This window comes from Spea bombifrons, chromosome 4 (genome assembly GCF_027358695.1).
Source record: "Spea bombifrons isolate aSpeBom1 chromosome 4, aSpeBom1.2.pri, whole genome shotgun sequence".
NCBI lineage: Eukaryota > Metazoa > Chordata > Amphibia > Anura > Pelobatidae > Spea > Spea bombifrons.
Window position 1 is genome coordinate 64,373,143 of NC_071090.1, and position 17,311 is coordinate 64,390,453.

The window sequence follows — 17,311 nt, forward strand, 5'->3', positions numbered from 1 at the left end:
CCTCTTAGTAAAGTAAAACTCCCTTACATTACATCCAAGACTCTAGTTTTAGATTAAACAAACAGAAGATTTCATAAAGGAAGACTTCCGAAAGTATGTGTTTGTGTGTGTCTCTGTCTGTTTTCCATACGTTACATGGAATTACTATCTTAACAGAAGGTGTATTAATTATAAATTCATACTAGTCTGCAACAAATGCATCTAGTGTTCTTTTTTTGGTGCTGAACTAGTTAAATCTGTTGGCTGATCTCTTGTCCCTTGGGGAGTTCTTCAGGACTAAATGCCATGACCCCTTGGTGACAGACTCTCCTAGCATGTTTATGCAATAGCTGAGTTCGATTTCACTTGCAGTGAAAGAGTTACCCTCATCCTTGCATTAATGTAATACTGAATATTTAACTAAACCCCCACTGCATGCTATGATATGCATTGTTTTGTGATTATTATTATACGCTTGTAGAATTCCTATGTCATTAAACATATTCTATACAAATGTTACAATAAATTATACATACTCAAGTTTTCATTACAAAGCAGTACTTAAAATAAGACTTTTGATTAATTTCATTACAGATGCAGCTTCCTGCTGGCTGTGCATTGTAACCCTTTCCTCTCACCAGCAATGCTCTACCTCTCTATATATCTCTCTCTCTATAAATACAGAGTATGCGGTGATACCTTTTTTTAATGGACTAACATAATATTTAAAAGACAGGCTTTCGAAATGTATCCTCTCTTCATCAGGTCTGAAGCAATACAATATCTATCATCTATCTATCTATCTATCTATCTATCTATCTATCTATCTATCTATCTATCTATCTATTTATCTATCTATTATATATATATATATATATATATATAACATAGATAAATATATAAATATAATAGATATATAATATAAATTATATATATATTTATCTGATATACAGACAGACACAGACAGACAGACAGACAGACAGATAGATAGATAGATAGATAGATAGATAGATATAGATATAGATATAGATATAGATATAGATATATAGCAGTTAGCACCAGACCAACATGCATTTCAGCCGAAACCTGCCATTTTTGTTTAGCACCAGCAGGAGTGCTGTGTGATTTGGCAATTCTATTTATGTGGCTGTGCTAGCCCAAATTACACACTAATCCCTTGGTGACAGGAACTGTTTCTCCTTTTTTCTCTTGTCATGAAAAGCACTGAGACCTCAATCCTTTGATAGTATATTTTATTGTGTGGTATATAATTTGTCTCTTCATGGTTCAGGTGCTAACAAAAACACTTTGATTTATTGTGCTGTGTTCAAAACACAGAAATTCTTTTCTATACCAGGCAGTTCCTTTTTTTTGGCTGCAATTGACTTAAAGAATGTAAGGAGTTACTCATCATAAACTAGTTGGTGCCATTCACTTGAAGCTCTGTTATCTTTAATTACAGCTTCACTACACGTCTGTATTCATCACCCCCCCCCCTTTTTAGACCTCATGTAAACTACCAAACAAGAGGAAACACACCTGATGTATCTGGGACCTCCAGGTTCAAAAAAGTCATTGTTCAAAATATTTCTTAGACTTTCAAATGTAAAGCGTATGTGCTGTTATTTGTATATCAAAATGTCTCTAATTAGCACGTATAATATATGTATATACAATCATTAAATATAAATATACACAAGTACTCCCGTTCAAAAGTTTGGGGTCGCTAAGCTGTGCTAACATAATTGCAAAAGGGGTTTCTAATGATTACCCCTTTAAACTTCGATTAGCCAACACAACTTGTCATTGTAACACATTAGTGATGGTTGCTGATAAATGGCTTTTATGAGTGGTTGTGCTACCCCATAAACAGATTCAGCAGGTACTTTGGGCCATTTAATATAATTTTGAGATCCTTGTTTATATGTGAATAATGTTGTTGTGACTTTTGTTAAGATTAGGGCCCTTATAAGCTGCAGCAACCTCCGATCTTGCTTTATTTTATTAGATGAAATAACGGACCTCTTTTTGATGTTCTACAGGCAACAAGAGGCCTGGTAATTTTGAGCCGGTTCTGCAAAACAACCAATTTTAATTATTGTTAGCAAAACTAACTTGGACTTTATGTCAACAGATGCCCAAGCTTTCCAGTTTCACCATGTCCAGTAAATGTGGTTTACTTACAAAGGCGTTTGGATTTCTTGGTTTATGTGCAATATGCTTTAGTAAGAAGTTATCAGTCTATAGAATCGTAGGTTTAATAAAGACTTTAATGGATGGATTCCATTTCAGATTTCCTTTACTTAAATGAAAAATGCTTCGCGAAATCTAAATCTTTTAGCATACCATTTGTCTGTTAAATCTAGATTCACACTTTTAAATGCGATCATGTGAATTTTGAATGCCTACCTCTGGCACCTTTTTAATTAGCATAACATTTATATTTAGATATTTTCTAATCTTGGGTACATGTTTTTGCATGCACTTGTAACAGCTTTTGTATGGTGTTCCCTTTTTGAAAGAGGATACAATAGATGGCTTTGCCAACTTGCTGTTAATGATGTCATCATGAATTAATCATAATTTGGTAAATCTTGCTTTTTGTTTGTGGTGGCACACCTCTCTTTTCCTCCCTCATGTAGTTTAGGTATAGAGGAAAGAGACTCTGGGGGTGATGGGGGAAGGGCCCAGCCGTGGGTGGCCTCCACAGGGTGCCTGAACACCTAAAGCCACCCTGATCATGACTTGCACCATTTCTGAGTGTTTGGCGTGATTGCTTTCTAGGGAGCAGGGGGGATTAATCTTAAATACAGCCTGCTTTCTTTAATTACCTCTTTAATGACATCCTCTACATCTTTAACCCTTTCCTCATTTCTCCTCTTTTTGCCCCCCCCCTTCTCCATAACATTTTCTACCTCTCACTCATATGTGGTCCTCTGTTCAGTTCCATAGTCAATTAAGGCTTTATTCACATTAAAATGATGATATCCCTATATCCTCAAGTTCACGTTTGGATCCCTTCCCACTCTTTTGGGCCTAAGGCTCAGCATTGACTGCACGAAAACTAGAAAAGTGAAACATTCTGGTTTTTTGTTTTTTTTAAGTTACAGTTTTTTTAAAGTTTCCAATGCACTGGATTGCTGTTTTGCTGATGGATACAGTTGCTAAATGGATAAAATGTGCTGCTTAACCTTAGAATCTGCCATGCTATTTCGGTACGGTGGTAGGGATCTTTTCACCTCACATGCCCTACATCAACAGTTTCACATTCACTTAAATTACACAATCACAAGCACAAAATACAGAAGAGATATACTTGAGATTTCCATGCTAATGAACTAGGTATCATGCCCTTGCTATGCATACGTAATTCTTCGAACATCTAACTAGTAATTCCACATCTTGCTTGTGAATTTTAGTTCATGTAGGTCACAGGGAGATAAACAGACTGTCTGTTCTATAAGTGTTGAGATGTGGGTTCAACTAGAAGACACGCAAAAAGAATCAGCAGCTTTCTTATTTTATAAAGTTGCCAAAAGTCCACTTTATTTAGCAATCAATTAAAAAAACACACTGATTTGTCAGCTGCACATAGCATATTTAGGTTTACATAAAACCCCTCTCTCTAGATCTCCCTTCTATGTGAGCAGGTGCTTTATATACCTGGCTCCAGACAGACAATGTCCTTAAAGACCTAGGCTTATGCAAAAAACACTTTTAAACAAAATAAACAACTTTATAATCACATTAAACAAACAATTGTTATACATAACATGTTCCGCCTTAAGGATTTTGCAATTAGCAAGAGGGTAAAATACACATAAATGCTGAAATATTATTTCAAGCATAACTAGCTAAAAAAGTGTGCGCCTGTCCCAATATGATAAGTTTAGGCTTTTTAGCTCAGCCACACTCCTGGTTCTACAACAAATGCATATACAGTACCAGGGGAGGGCTAGCAGCCTAAGGCCTGGGGGGCAAGTCAAGTGAAGTGGCTCCGCCCCCTCGCACTCGCCTTTCACCCCTCACGCTGCTCCTATCACTATGCGGCCATCAGGCTGCTGGAAAACTTATCTAAACGTCCGCTGGATGCTGATGCCACCGGCCGGAGCTACTTTAATCCTTTTTTTTATTTATTTAATATGCCGGATCGGCTTGCCATGGGTGCTGATGCCGCCGGCCGGCGCTGCTTTAATACTATTTTTTTTTTCATTTAATAGCCGATCCGACTTTCCATATTAAATTTTTTTTAAAAAAGTATTAAAGTAGCGCCGGCCGGCGGCATCAGCACCCAACGGCTGTTTAGATTAGATTTCGGACGGCCTGGGGGGCAATTGCCCCCCTGCCCCCCGGCCCAGCCCGCCCCTGTACAGTACACATACTGGAGTTTTTCAAACAATAATTATTAACCATGTCCTCACAACAAGCCATTTAGATTAGACATCCTCTATAGCCACAAAGTTATCTGTGATTAATTATCACGGTAATAACAATTTAAAAAAATAATACAAAAATGTAATTGTATGTTCCATTTTCAAAAAAACTCCTGGGCAAAATAACATGGTGGAACAATCAGCGCACTTTATTGGGAAAAATAAATACGAAAACTTGTGGAAATATAGAAGGACTTCAAAGCGGGGGAAGGAACAGATTTATCAGATTTGATCTTGGCCTTGCAAGACATGGGAGTTGCAGTTTGACAACAGCTGTTGTCCGCCCTAGCCTAACAGACTATAAGGGAAATGATTCTCTGTTTTCCTCCCTCCCATAGAGCCATACCATTAGCCTTGCTCTTCTCTGCCATTTACCCTCTCTTTATTCTGAACAGCCGTAACACCATTAAGTCTCTTTGCTTCACTGGTGTTAGGTGACCCAGTTAGATTCTCTCCTATTTACAATAGCCTCAAGCCATTTGGTCTCCCACTTTGGAAACATATCCAACTATTCAGGAGGTAAAACTACCCAAAGCAAGCAAAAAAAAAATACTGTTGTTTATGTTGTCCTGTGGATATCTTCTACTGTCTTCAATATTTTGTTAACACAAGCTTCCTGAATGGGAACAAAAACACTTCCTCAGATCTCTAGAAATTCCAGTGACTCTAACCCCTTCATTGTAAAAGGTTTCAGATGTCTAAGTGAGTTGGAAGAATGGCTCATTTTACAATAAAGTGACAAATATTCACAAATTCCATTTTTTTTAACTAAATTTTAAACTTTGAGTGTTTCACCTTTTTTTAACCCTTTATGAATGAGCTCTATATTGAATTATAAAAGTTGTATTCCTGACCACATTTAGAAGTTCTATTGGAGGTTTGGTATAGTCATCATTGGGCTATGAAAAATACCAACGATAAAAACATATGAATTAAAGTTTGATTGCTTCTTTATTGAAAACAATAGTAAGTTAAAAAAAAGGGGAAACTGTTTAATTGCTGTTCTTAAAAGACAGAATACATACACAAGTGTTTTGAAGTGGCTGATCCATATTGTTTTAGAAAAATAATTTTACACAACCACTTCTGATTAAGAGTAAACATACAAGCTTAAATACGGAAACACTTGGCTTCTGAATCAGGCTTGACAGGTGTATGCTTTGTCTTTTTTATGTTTCAGACATCTAAATACTAGATCAAAGAGGACAGGAACAATTATTGTAAGCAGAGTTGTACTAAAAAAAACAAAGCGGGGGTTTTGGCATTACAAACACAAAGCGGTAACAGTGAGGACTTGTTTCTTAGATCAAATTGTGCTAATGGAATTGACTTAGAAATTAATTTAGATGTTAGGAACTGATATGTCTATTGCCATTTTGTCTCACATGGTTTAGAACTTTTAGATGTCTTTTAAAGTGGGAGGTTTGAACTTTTTTTTTAAAAGATAAACCAGATAGTCACACAACATTACTCTAAGTGCCCAGACGTCATGGTTGATGTTTGATCATGATGTTAGGCAGTTGTGGAGATAGAGCACTTTTAAAATTTATGTTTTATACATGGATTAAAACAATTAAGATGTGCAAACATTTTCTGAGTAATTAGCTGGGTTTTCAGCTTGGGAAATTATGGTTCAAGAAAGACATTGCAAAAAAAAATGAACATTGCTTTTGTCCTGATGTTGCCTTTGTTAACGAGCAAGTGCATGATTTAGTAAAGTGCTTAAGACATAGTTCACCAAGAGAGCTAGAAACTGTTAGGCCAACCATGACCACAGTGAGAAGGTTAGGCACAGTTCTAAACTTTAGGTTTCACTATATATTTCTGCTTTAACATTCATGGAATTATTTCTTGTTCAAAGTTTACTTCCCTAAACTTTAATCACTACGGAAAAGGGCACCATTCTTATAATTTTCCATAAAACTCTATTATGTGTAGTGAGAGGCAGTAAGATCTTTTTTCACTGAGACAGTAAATTGACTCTAAATACTCTGTTATATTCATTTGGAGCTCATCTTGTTCTTCCCATATGTTCTTGTTATATTGTAATCACAATTGTTATGTGTGATTCTGCATGAACATAGCTAAATACTCTGGCATTCATATTGTTAAGTAGCATATTGAAAAAAACAATAGCTTGCAAACAAAGAATTTGAGATTTTAAAAAATAATAATTATGAAACAATTTCTTGTTTCCTGATATTTCTTGCTTTATATTTCAATTACTGTTAACTTTCACAGTTATATAACTTGACAGAGATGATATATTTCTTGTGATGTGGTTCTGCAAGGTATATACTTGTGGAAGTAAAAGGTTAAGATAAAACCAAAATAAAGTTAATAAAATTGCTGTTCGGTGCATTGTCTAAGCAAAGACAAATTCCTTTAAATGTTACTGACCTTGTGTAACAATGTGATATAGGATATCAAATATTTCATACAATTGTTTCAATCTGTTTATACTGTGGCAACATAAACTATTTCCTTAAGTTAGCTGTTTTCATTTTGTTCTTTTCTTTTTTTTGATCACTCAGAATTTTTCCCTCACTTGCATTTAAAGAACACGTGTAGGGTTTGGACATGTGTTCAAATGAGACGTGTGGGTGCGCCTGCAATGTCAAACAGCCAAAAATTGGGATTAAGCTCTGAACACTTGCAGAATATAATGAATGTTGTTTGAAGAAGCAGGATGTTTCTTTCCTGTATTGACGATCTTTAGACTTAGAAATAATTCTTGCTGGTCTGATGACGAACATAAAACACTATACAGGGAATATTAGAGGAAATTGGTTTTGTTACGGATCAAGGTTGTTTTTTTTTTTAATCTTTTTGAGGTAACCAAAAAAGATTTCCATCTAATTTTCCATCCCACAGTTTAAATAGCCCAATCATTACTCCACTCCTTTCCCCATGTCAGGGCATGCTAACAGTAAAACAAAAATACTTCTGTAATAGGAATCTATATATTTAAGTAATTATTCAAGATTTTGTTTTCTATGCACCTAAGTTGGCCCCAACAAGTCCAAACTCATTCACATTCTAATTCTCATTCTAATTAAGATTCTGTAAACTAATAGGAAGGGTACATGATGAGGTCAATATAGGTATGGCCTTGTAGACAGGATACCATGTCCATGATTATACAACATAAGGAAACAAAAAAGCACTTTGTAGCCACTACTAGGTCTACCCAGCATTTCCCTGCTGTGCCAAATAACCTGGTAGAAATTCAAATCCAGGAACAAGTAATTTACTGTAACTGTGACCTTCCACCTATAGTATTGAGTGTGTGTAGGTTTATGGTTGCTATGGTTCTAGAAAACTTATGTTGTTTCCAAGTAATCCAGCTATACAAAAATGCCTATTATTATGTTTCCTGAAAATCACATTTGGCCTTGAGCTTTTGCTACAGGATTAATGCACGTCAGCAGTGACTGTCACACCAACCGGTGTAGTACGTACACGGACTGGCTACCCGGTAGAGATGGCACAGCCAATTTCAGTATGTGAGGGGTTAATTCGATTGTATAGGCATGTGGCGCCAAAAGGTCTTTTTAGATAAATTGGTCTTTTGAAGCTGGGACTCCAACCAAGGCCCTCTGCAAGGTGTGAAATTTCACAGGGAGGCAGTGCCTTTAAGTCTGCTAGCCGAGTCCTTCACCATATGCCTGTATCCCCTCATATATAATGGATTCTTTGATATGCTAAGTGACCACTAGCAGTCAGGAAAACCATTTCATATCCAGGTCATAACAAACACATATCAATAATAACTTATATATTCATTATCATACCTCCTTGTGTGCATACCTAGAACGGGGAAAGCGCACCCTACAAAAAGAGTACAAACATGGCAGGGCCACTTAACCAGTTTGGAAGGAATTGTGAAGTCTATGATGGTCAGTCATAAGTAGCTAGTGTGACATATCTATGGACTTCACAATTTACAGGAAATTCATAAATGTATGAATTATGGCTGTGGCGAGCACAGGAGGGACGATAAAATGAATATAAGTTATTTGGACTGATATGTTTCCACCACACAAGGGGGAGGTCACTTATGGTACACCTTCCCTCCGCTTATACCACCTCTGGGCCGGCTTGGAAACTCGAGATGAACTGGGAAAGTGTATAAAATTAACGAGCGAAGATGGGTCATTGTGCTTACTAGGGGCCAAGATCTAATTTTGAGTAAGTCGCCATCTTTCCTTGCCGGAGCCCTACGGACAGAAAAACTGTTACTTGACCATTCAGTGAGTAGGTTTTCTGTAATTTTCTCCTTTTTATTTTATCTGTTTGGTGTAAATCTGTTTATCATCTTTTTTGTATGCACTGTGATTTTTTTTGTTCATAATAAATATTCCTTTATTAAGTTCTGCCTTTGTCTGGTAAAGACTCACGTTACCTGAAGAGACCGTTTTATTGGTAATTTTAAATCACATAATTATTGTGTTAAAATATACTGTGTGGGTTTTTTTAGTCTGGTTCGCTTGGGGTACCAAGGCACCCCATTTCTAAATTGTCTTGGTGGTGGCAGCGTTATTTTGATATTTGTTATATCATTATAGTTAAGTGCGGGTGGTAGTAAGGGTGGATATTTGTATTTTTATCACTATTTTCGGTCTAGTGCAGACAGATAGTGAATTTTTAACCCTTTTACCACCAAAACTAAGTCACGCGCACGCTTGGAGTAGAGTGCGTTCGTGACAAATTGGTGGCATAGCGGTGGGATAGTTAAAGATTTTTTCCATCTTTTTCGGTACCAGATTTCAGTGTTGCTGGATTTGCTAATCCAGACACTAAAAAGAAATTGTCTCTCAATTTCCAAAGGCTGAACTCAGTGCATACTTAGTATATTTACACCTCAACAGTCCCCCCCCCCTTTTTGTTTTCTTTTCTTTTGCTATCATTTGTTTGGGCTGGTGTGATAAATGGAATACCAAACACAGTCCAAGAGTGCTCTGGAGCAACGTTGCCGTGAGCAATGTATTCCCATCCGGGGAAAATCAAAGGACGAACTTATTCAAGCGCTTGTGGACTATGATATGCAACGGGCAGCGCAAAGTGATGCCGCAAACGCTTCTGAGGGAGGCATGGTCATACGGGAGATACCTGCAGCTGATGTCGGTGACGTGCCAAGATCTGGAGATCCCTTGGACTCTTATCTACAAACTGTTTTCAAATACGTGGACCCAGCAGATGCAAACCTCAGACTGCAGCTTATCCTTAAATATCAAGAGAGGGAAGCTGCAGAACGCCAGGCTGAGAGAGAGACTGCAGAGCGCCTGGCCGAGAGAGAGAGGGAAGCTGCAGAGCGCCAGGCGGCAAGAGAGCATGAACTAAAACTGGCAGAGTTGGAGAGGTTAAGTGCCTCACCTATCAGTGTGGTTTCAAGAGACTCTTCTGCACCCAAACCACGTGCAGAGAATTTTCCCACTTTGGACAAAGATGGGGATCTGGATGTTTTTCTGCGCAGTTTTGAAAAGGTTTGCAGGCAGTACCAATTGCCAAAGGACCAGTGGGCAAAGTACCTCACCCCTGGTCTCCGAGGTCCTGCGCTGGAAGCATTTGCAGAGCTACCAGCAGAATCTGACCAGGACTATGAGGCAATTAAGGCTGCACTGCAGAGACGGTACAACCTTACCCCTGAGGTGTACCGAAAGAAATTCCGGACTTTGCAAAAGCGTTCCACCGAGAGCTACACTGCAGTTGTGGGACACCTGACGACGGCATTCCGGCAGTGGATTAGAGGGCTGGAGATTACAACCTTAGAAAGCTTGGAAGATCTGATCATCAAGGAACAGTTTTTGCAGCTGTGCCCAGCCAATGTACAAGAATGGCTGCTTGACCGGAAGCCCAAAACAGCATTGGAAGCGGGTGAGCTGGCTGATTTCCACACCGCCAACCGAGCACAATCGGACCGGAGCAGAGGTCTTACTACGGGAGCATCCAGCTGGAAGACCACTACACCACGGCTTCCCACCACCCAGTCTACAATACCCTCTTCTGCGCCGGCTTCTACCTCAGGGAGAGGGGGAGCTAATGTCACTTCTACGCGTGGGGATATCCGCAGATGTTTCATTTGTAACAAAGTGGGGCACCTTAGTAATACGTGTCCTGATAAGAGGAAGCCTGCATCCCCATCTGGAGGGAGTCGCCCCTCGGGGTCACCATCTTCGGTGTTGTTCGTCTCCAGTACTGAGAACATCTCCAATGTGAATCTGCAACCTGTCACTGTGGGAAACAAGGTAACTGTGGGGCTCAGAGACACAGGGGCAGAGGTGACTCTTGTGCGTCCAGAGCTAGTGAGCTCTGAGGACTTTATTCCTGGCAAGACCTTAACAGTGCGGGGAATTGGGGGAGTACGTCCGGCGGTGCCAATGGCACGAGTATTTTTGGATTGGGGAGCAGGGAAGGGTGTAAGAGATGTGGGGGTATCAGATAACATTCCTACTAATGTGTTACTGGGTACTGATTTGGGTAGGCTGTTGTCAAAATATATGCCGGAGGATGATACTTGTGATTTATCCAGATCTTCTAGGAGCCCTACCATAGAAAGGGCAGTGTGTAACAATATAGCAGCGCAACCTCATGGGGAGAGTGGGCAGAAGGGTTGTGTGTGTCCGTCTGTGCTAGAACCCGGAATGTCTGAGGTGTTGTGTGAAAATGTGAGAGGGCCACCTGGCAGTGAAGAAGGGCAGAGAGCGAGTGAATGTCTGTCTGTGTCAGAAACCAGGTCCCAGAATCCAGCATGTTTGTGGGCAAAGAGTGGGAGTGCGACAGATGGAGTAACTGTAGCCGTGGTAACCCGTCAACAGTCTGCCCAAAATAAAGGACAGGAGCTGACTCAGCCTGCGGAACCAGAAGGGATGTCCGCAGGGGCTCCTCACCCCTCTTTACACTCCTCCCTAGTAGCTCTGGAGCCGGAGTCTGAATCGGAGCCCATTATTGGCTCTGAGGGACAGACCCTGGAATTCCAGCAGGCCCAGCAGACAGATCCCACATTAGAGAAACTGAGGGACCGTGCTATGCAGCCGCCCACAGACCTTAATAAGGAGCTGGTGTACTGGGATAAAGGGAGGTTATATAGGGAAACTATTCCCGCAGAAGGGCAAGAGCCCTTGGAAACAGAAAGACAGCTGGTGGTGCCCCAGAGGTATAGGGACCAGCTGCTGAAGGTGGCTCATGCCATCCCCATGGCTGGGCACCTGGGTGTGCTGCGGACTAAGTCGCGCTTGTCTCATCATTTTTATTGGCCTGGTATGGGCACGAATGTGGCAAATTACTGCCGCTCCTGCCCTGAGTGTCAGAGGGTAGGAAAGCCTGGGGAGGTGGGTAAGGCTCCCTTAATTCCTCTTCCCATAGTTGGGGAACCGTTTGAGAGGATAGCTGTTGATATTGTGGGACCCCTTGCTATTCCCAGTAGTTCAGGCAAGCAGTATATTCTAACCGTAGTAGATTATGCCACTCGCTACCCAGAGGCTGTAGCGCTGTCGTCTATCAGGGCTGACAAGGTGGCCGATGCTCTGTTAGGCATATTCTCCCGTGTGGGATTTCCCAGAGAAATGCTGACCGATCAGGGCCCCCAGTTCACTTCTGATCTGATGCAGTCTCTCTGTAAGAGGGTGCAAGTAGAGCATTTAATGACCAGCCCCTACCACCCCCAGACGAATGGCGTGTGAAAGGTTTAATGGGACCCTAAAACAGATGCTGAGGACATTTGTAGAGTCACAGGGGAGGGATTGGGAGCGATACCTGCCACATCTCCTGTTTGCTTATAGGGAGGTGCCGCAGGAATCCACAGGCTTTTCCCCATTTGAGCTCCTCTATGGACGTAGAGTGCGCGGTCCCCTAGCTCTGATTCGCGAGGGATGGGAAGGAGACTTGGGGGCCCCAACGACATCTGTTGTGGACTACGTAATGCGGTTTAGGGAAAAAATGCAGACCTTAATGGGGGAGGTGTGTGAGAATCTGAGGGCTGCCCAATCCAAGCAGAAGCACTGGTATGATCGTAATGCCAGAGAAAGAGTGTATGAAGTGGGGCAAAAGGTGCTTGTACTGATACCCACGAGGCAGAACAAGTTGCAGGCGGCATGGGAAGGTCCGTTTACTGTGCTACAGCGGGTCAATGATGTAAACTATGTGGTGTCTTTGGATGAGAGGGGGAAAAGGAAAAAGGTATACCACGTAAACATGATGAAAGCATATTATGACCGGGAGCCTACTGTGTTAACTGTATGTAGTTTGCCTGCAGATGAGCAAGAACCTGACCCCCTTGTTGATTTGTTGGCTTCAACCAGGGATTTAGAGGGCATTGAGATAGCCCAGGTTAATACCCACCTAACAGAGACTCAGAAAGGTCAGCTACATGAGGCACTTAGACCTTACCATAAGGTCTTCACGGGGAAGCCTGGCAGGACACACCTAGTGTCACATCATGTTGACACCGGGGATCACCACCCCCTCAGACAGGCTGCCTACAGAGTATCCTTGGAGGTGAAGGCTGACATTAGGAGGGAGATCGAGGAAATGCTGGAGCTGGGTGTAATTCGGAAGTCTCACAGCCCCTGGGCCTCCCCAGTAGTATTAGTCCCCAAGAAGGATAAGACCACAAGATTCTGTGTGGACTACCGGCGGTTGAATCTGGTAACTGCATTTGATGCTTATCCTATGCCTCGCATTGATGCGTTATTAGACCAACTAGCTGGGGCCAAATTCCTGAGTATTATGGATCTCAGCCGCGGGTACTGGCAGATCCCACTGACCCCTGAAGCCCAAGAGAGGTCTGCCTTTATCACCCCTTTTGGGTTATATGAGTTCCAGGTGATGCCCTTTGGGATGAAAAATGCCCCTGCCACATTTCAGCGGCTCGTTAATCACCTGCTAGAGGGGCAGGAGGGGCATGCGGTAGCATATCTGGATGACATTGCGGTGTTCAGTGATACTTGGGAGGAACATTTGATTCATTTAACAAAGGTTCTAGACCGCATAGCAGTGGCTGGGCTCACTATAAAACCAGATAAGTGCCAGCTGGGCATGGCAGAAGTTCAGTACCTGGGGCACAGAGTAGGAGGAGGGATCCTACGCCCAGAGCCCAGTAAAATAGAGGCTATAATGGCCTGGCCTGTCCCACAGACTAAAAAGCAGGTGATGTCATTCCTGGGTACTGCAGGATATTACAGGAAATTCGTACCACATTATAGTACCCTGGCCAAACCCCTAACCGATCTCACTAAGAAGGCACTTCCGCGAGTGATTAAGTGGACCCCGGAGTGTGAAGGGGCCTTCAATGCCTTAAAACAGGTCCTTACCGACTCCCCTGTACTACAGGCCCCTAATTTTCACAGACGGTTCCTAGTACAGACCGATGCCTCTAATTATGGGCTGGGAGCTGTGTTGAGTCAGGTGGATGAGAAGGGGGATGAGCACCCGGTGGTATATCTCAGTAGGAAGCTGCTGCCAAGGGAAGTGGCCTATGCCACCGTAGAAAAGGAGTGTCTTGCTATCGTTTGGGCCTTGCAAAAACTACAGCCATACCTATATGGACGCCAGTTTACTGTGATTACTGATCATAACCCCCTACACTGGTTACACAGGGTGGCTGGGACAAATGGGAAACTTCTCAGATGGAGCCTAGTTCTCCAGCAATATGAGTTTACAATACAGCACAAAAAGGGGAGTACACATGGTAACGCCGATGGTCTGTCACGCCAAGGGGAGGATCCCACCTAATACGCAAGGTAGAGGCATGTGAGCCTCCTCCCACTGCGTCTCTTATTTGGGGGAGGTGTCACACCAACCGGTGTAGTACGTACACGGACTGGCTACCCGGTAGAGATGGCACAGCCAATTTCAGTATGTGAGGGGTTAATTCGATTGTATAGGCATGTGGCGCCAAAAGGTCTTTTTAGATAAATTGGTCTTTTGAAGCTGGGACTCCAACCAAGGCCCTCTGCAAGGTGTGAAATTTCACAGGGAGGCAGTGCCTTTAAGTCTGCTAGCCGAGTCCTTCACCATATGCCTGTATCCCCTCATATATAATGGATTCTTTGATATGCTAAGTGACCACTAGCAGTCAGGAAAACCATTTCATATCCAGGTCATAACAAACACATATCAATAATAACTTATATATTCATTATCATACCTCCTTGTGTGCATACCTAGAACGGGGAAAGCGCACCCTACAAAAAGAGTACAAACATGGCAGGGCCACTTAACCAGTTTGGAAGGAATTGTGAAGTCTATGATGGTCAGTCATAAGTAGCTAGTGTGACATATCTATGGACTTCACAATTTACAGGAAATTCATAAATGTATGAATTATGGCTGTGGCGAGCACAGGAGGGACGATAAAATGAATATAAGTTATTTGGACTGATATGTTTCCACCACACAAGGGGGAGGTCACTTATGGTACACCTTCCCTCCGCTTATACCACCTCTGGGCCGGCTTGGAAACTCGAGATGAACTGGGAAAGTGTATAAAATTAACGAGCGAAGATGGGTCATTGTGCTTACTAGGGGCCAAGATCTAATTTTGAGTAAGTCGCCATCTTTCCTTGCCGGAGCCCTACGGACAGAAAAACTGTTACTTGACCATTCAGTGAGTAGGTTTTCTGTAATTTTCTCCTTTTTATTTTATCTGTTTGGTGTAAATCTGTTTATCATCTTTTTTGTATGCACTGTGATTTTTTTTGTTCATAATAAATATTCCTTTATTAAGTTCTGCCTTTGTCTGGTAAAGACTCACGTTACCTGAAGAGACCGTTTTATTGGTAATTTTAAATCACATAATTATTGTGTTAAAATATACTGTGTGGGTTTTTTTAGTCTGGTTCGCTTGGGGTACCAAGGCACCCCATTTCTAAATTGTCTTGGTGGTGGCAGCGTTATTTTGATATTTGTTATATCATTATAGTTAAGTGCGGGTGGTAGTAAGGGTGGATATTTGTATTTTTATCACTATTTTCGGTCTAGTGCAGACAGATAGTGAATTTTTAACCCTTTTACCACCAAAACTAAGTCACGCGCACGCTTGGAGTAGAGTGCGTTCGTGACAGTGACATCTAAAAAAAGAACAAAAATAGAAGGACTAATAAGCCTGATAAAGGTATGGGATCTCCATAAAATTACAGTTTGAATTACGCAACATTACACGTGCACAGTCTGTAAACACTGCCACAGTTGCAACATTTTGGATTTAAAATAATTTGCTTACCATTAATATGTTAATATATGGCAAAAGGGAAACACACATGTTTAAAATTAATAAAAATGATAGGTAAATAAGTAGATAAGTAATTCCAATTTCAGACACATAATTCTAACAATATGTAAAATTAGATCTTACATTTCATTTTAGACAGAGCAGCTTAGCGGATAGACTTTTCCTCTTTACAAGTATGATTTGTTTAATCTTAAATTCAGAATAGTTGCAGCACATCTAATGCAAGATAATTTAGGTTGCCATGTATGATGGGCTTAAAGCTTGTGTTATCCAAGTTATGCACATGACTTGATTATTTTTCCACATGTATTCTACTTGGAGGTCATTACAGATGAGGGACAATAATTCAAAATTATTTTACTGGACAACACAATCAAGGTCATGTACTGAGAACAGAGTCTTACTATATGAGATGAAATAATCTATATAATATAACGTTCTTAGCTGCACATTAGAAATCTGAGGGACTTAAAACAATATTTTTTTTAAATATATATAGTTTTTAAATATGCGCTCTCCTAGGTATCTATTTACTATTTCCTTTAAAAATCCTGTTGCAGAAGATTAATTGCAGTACAATATTAATGCCACTAGTTAAGGAAATCTGTAATGCTCTGTTGTTTCCTGTTAAGAAACTAAATCTACAAGCAGTATAAAAAGTGTCTCTGCCCAGAGCCAAACCACTGTTTGTTAGAGACCTACTGTCTTCTTTGTATGGACCTCTGACTATTTGGGATATCAATCACATTGAGCAGGACAGGTACAAATATATATAAGAAATAACCTATAATAACATATAATGTAGTTGCGTCTATAGCTCCATTGTATAATTAAATATATTAACTTAAATTAGATTTTTCTTGCAAAACACACTTTTACCTTTGTAGTTTTTACAGCAAGGGGGAATACGTGTTCTAACTTTTCTGGAATGGTGCAAACTAGAAAATGTCACATTTTTCTAAAGAAAAATGTATATTTATAGTGACAACACAAGTTCAACAAAGCCATATAATCTGAAAAGCCAGAAAATTACTTATGGTTGCATAACACTTCTTTGACCTGGAGCAAGTCTAGGAGCTCACTGGCACCTACTGTAACTAAACCCAATGTTTCAGCTTTTATAAAAATCAATCATGCGGAAGTGAACCATACACTGCAGCTTACATTTTAGTAGGACATGTTGACTAGGATACAAATTAATACTGATTATTTCCTAGGGCTTACTCATTTAAATGGTAATAAGTATTTTAAAAAGTTAATTGGAAAATCATATATTCCTTGATTTGGGAAAAAGAATGTTTCTTACATAACTAACTTTCATTATGTGTTCGGTTGTTTTTAAATATATGTTTGTCAGTACAAGCAAAGCCAATTATACATGCTTGTCTTATTTTCAGGAAAGGAACAAATAATGTCAAAGTTCATTGCTTAAGGTAGATGTGCAAGAAGTTAAAACGAAATCAGAGAATTTAACAGCAGGGCTGAACTGGTGATCATGGAGCAGCATGGTTGGGCATATCCAGGCACTGGCTGCATGCTGCAGATGGCTGTAGATGAGGTGAGTATGTATACTTTAGTCCCAGAGTCTCCATTCGGGGCTATGGACCTGTTGAGGAGATCATAGATCTCCCTATAACCGGCTCTTAATAAAGAGAGTACGAGGTCTGTC